Source organism: Populus euphratica, unplaced genomic scaffold (assembly GCF_000495115.2).
Source record: "Populus euphratica unplaced genomic scaffold, PopEup_1.0 scaffold70.1, whole genome shotgun sequence".
Taxonomy (NCBI): domain Eukaryota; kingdom Viridiplantae; phylum Streptophyta; class Magnoliopsida; order Malpighiales; family Salicaceae; genus Populus; species Populus euphratica.
In genome coordinates, this window is record NW_011499950.1 from 671,034 (window position 1) to 675,085 (window position 4,052).

Here is a 4,052-nt window from a genome sequence, read left to right on the forward strand (position 1 = left end):
CTCACCAGGAAACACCTCAAACGTTCAAAGCAAGATAGCATGTACTAACCAGGAAACAACTCAAACGTTCAAAGCAAGATAGCAGTGTTAACCACCAGCGCCATTGAAATCCTACCTCATCACTAGGTGAATTCATGAGTTTTGAAATGGAAACTTAGTCAACAAATTATGTAGGATAACAATATAAACTATATGGCTAATTACAAGATCATTTTATTTTAAGACAGGAACAACTAAATAGAGGATAGATCGTTTACGATGTCAAAATTGTTTTGTTTAGTTTTATTTTGATGGTGTGCACATATCCACTTCTGTACAAAAAGAGACATAAAACCTAGAGTATATACAAGGTGGTTGATCCGAACAATAATACAACCATAGCCACCCACCAAATTTGACTAGGTAGTTTTTTGTCCAAGTCTAGTGGAGTTACTAGGTGGTCATCCATTTCTAGACAAGCAGCTGAACTAGTAATAACAGCTTACAAGGAACGCCACGAGCATGTAAAACCAAAACCTCTTTAAAAAATATTCCAAATACATTGAAAAAATTGCATATTGAATCATACTATTTCAGTTAAAAACACATAAATATCAACAGGATATTGCTTTTTAAAAATAAAAAATAAAAACACTAAAAATATTTAATTTTTATCCATAAAGTTTTCTTACCAAGAGATCATTACCTTTTAAACAAGAAAACTATAAAACTTAAATAGAAAAAAATACAATCAAGAATTATTACTAATTTCCTAATAAAGCACTTGTTTAATATAAAAAAAAAAGTAACAATAAAAATGATCATGTAAAAAATTGAGTCATATGTATCATAGAAATCTAGAAACCAAGTTTGAAATGTGGGATCATGTAATAGCTTAGTTATTGTAGTTTTTGAGTCTGAAAACCAAATTATTGTGTGGAATCCATCTACTTTCTATTTTTTGATTCTTTATACTTTGCTCTCATATTAACCCTTAAAGTACCAATTTATTGTTTAACTAACTTCTCAACAATTGATGATGACCGATCTATGATGTATTATAAAGTACTTACAGTTAAGAAATTACAATTGAACCTCATGTCTCAGGTCATAACTATAAAAATATTATAAACTCAATTTTTATTAGGTTCACTGACTGCTTTAATCTCCAATCAAAACTACAGATCATATTCTGATAGGTTAAAAGATTCTTCTTGTGTGTAGCATGCATGCTGATGTTATATTGTTCTTACATAATAAAATAAACAAGTTAAGGATATGGATACAAAAACATCAATCCAAACAATGTAGAAAATATTTAAAAATTTACTTATAATTAATATCTCAATTCGGTTGTCTATGAATTTATGCACTCTTTTTGGTCTATACTTCCTCTCTATATATGTTTCCATGTATAACTTCATTATAATTGACTTATGCCTAAGTTGTGAAGCATATAAAATAAATCATTAGTTTAATGTTACCACAAATAATAATTATCATTTTAAGATAAATAGTTCAAATAAAATAAGTGGTTAGTAAAAGGAAATGACCTCTTAGTATGCTTGCTAATGAAATCATAAGTCTTTTTATTTCTTTTCAAGGACTCACTCAATGAACATCTCCTAAAACCCTCCAATATGAAGAATTCCTGATATCTCTTCCAATTGCTCTCAGTAACGTGGGTAGGTCTACCCTTCTTCCACTTCTCAAAGTCATCTACCTTGGCATATCTTTTGGTATAGGTATGTGCGTCATACCAAAAATCACGAAACTTGGTTAAAAAATCTATCAAACAAAAAATTATAATAAAAAAATATTACAATTTCACAAAAAAAATATATTTCACAAGCTAAAACTTATCTAATTGCGTTGTGATTTTCTTAAACTTCATTGCAACTTTGGAGTTTTCCTTATCCCAACAAAACTTTTCCTTGTAATTATTTCTGTAAAATAATTAGTCTCTAAATAAATAAAAACATATTTTATACTACAAGTATTGATTATATATGCACTAACTATTAACTTCTCACACCAAGCCTTAATCATAAGTATCCATTCAGGATGTTTTTAAAGCTAGCTCTATTGAAATAAGGGCACTTATATTGATGATTTCATCATTGATGTTATCGTTTATTCAATTTTCATATTTGTAAACTTGAAATCAATTAATTAACGGTTAACTATATAAACACGTAATCATTAATTTTATATTATGTTTCAATACAAAAAATTTTCATACATGCTTAAATATAGCTTCTATTCCGTTATTAACTTGCTAAAATAAGGATCTCTAGGAGATGGTATGCCAGATCTATGACCTGTAGTCAACGAGCTTATATTGCTAAAATGTGTATAAGGTGTCTCTTCATGATCGACATCTAAATGCACCGTAGGCTCATAAACTCTATTGCTTAAATATGTATAACCACTTTGTTTCAAACGTAAATTTTTCTTTAGCATCTAAATAATATAACTAAATATTTAAGAATATTCAATTGAATTCTAAATCTACAGTTTATGGTTTTATATTTTAATGCATCTATTCATTGAAAACAAATTTAGGTAACACCTTTCCTATATAGAACCCTACTTAAAATTGAAAAAAATAATTTGCAAACCACCAAATACAACAAACCAAATCATCACTCACAAGCCAAACACACACTTCCTAGGACAAGGTTGAAAGGTTGTGAGCTATTAAAAACTATGGTACTTAAGCAATTACCATGCAAATGAAAATTTTTCATTAAAATTATAGGTTCACTTTTACTCATTCATAAAGCAAATAAGCAGTTTTACCATAAGTTTAGTAAGGGAGAACATAGAGATGACAAAATACAATAGGAAAAGAAATCTAAAAAATGTTTTCAAACTTTAATGATCCATTACCGTAAGAAATTCTTATGACCATTGATTTACATTTATTGCTTGTTATTACTAAAAAAGAAAAATGTGCATCAAATGAATTAAATATACTAAAAACAAAAACTAATTAATTAATACTTAAAAGTATATTTTTATCAAGGTTTTATATCAGCAGTTTGCCCTTGAAGTATCAATAACTCTTTAACTAAAACATGTTTTATAATAACAAGTCTGATACCATAAGATACCTTTAACTCATGGTAAATGTTCATCTTAAATGTAGGCCTATCATATAAATAAAATGATTGATTGATGAGTTGAAGTACTAAAATTGAAAAGACAAAAAGAGGGTGAAGCTTAGAAAAGAGATGTTGGTTTAGTCCAAACTGGAACATTGTTTGGTAATTGGATCATAACTGGAGTTGTAAATCTTGGATTTAGGTCTGCTTTATATGGATGGAAAGCTAAGAAATAAGCCTAAAACTTTCATAAGGAAGGCATATCAATTCTAATGTTTGGAAGTTCAAATCGTAGCAACAACATAGAAGTCCAAATCTGTTCTGCTACCCAGATACTATTCAGTATTTAGCCCATATCTTAAGTTCTAGAAGTTCAAATAGCTTCAATTTTTTTCTTGAAAGCTGAGATGATTTTCTAGAACTTTCATGAATTTGTTCAAATTCTGACATTAGAAATGATGTTTTTATCAGACAAGAAGATAAGGATTATCACCAAGTTAAGAGTTAACCACCCACTCAACAATTAGTCATCAAATCAATAGTTCCCAATTTTAGCCTATAAAAAGAGGCATTTGCCATGCATTTATACATCCTAATTTTCAGATCAAGATCACATTCTTGCTCTCTCTTTATTATAATGCTTAAGTTTTACTTATATTAATCTCTTATTTATGCTTCTCATTTCCTTTCCTTTACTTAGTTAACTTTTATCTTATTTATGTTTTTCTCTTTTATTATGTTTAGTTAAGTTTATTATGTCAAGGTAAAAATGTTACACTAATGGTACAAAAATAAGTATAGTGTAAACTCAATATGAACTTTAATGTTTGATACTAAAATGTTTTGTATTTGTTATCTTATTCACTTATAATACTTTGCTTCTTAAATGGTTAGTCTAGATTTGTGTTGTATAACACTTGGTACAATAAATACTTAGCACTTTCATGGCCCAGCCGTATGGTATTA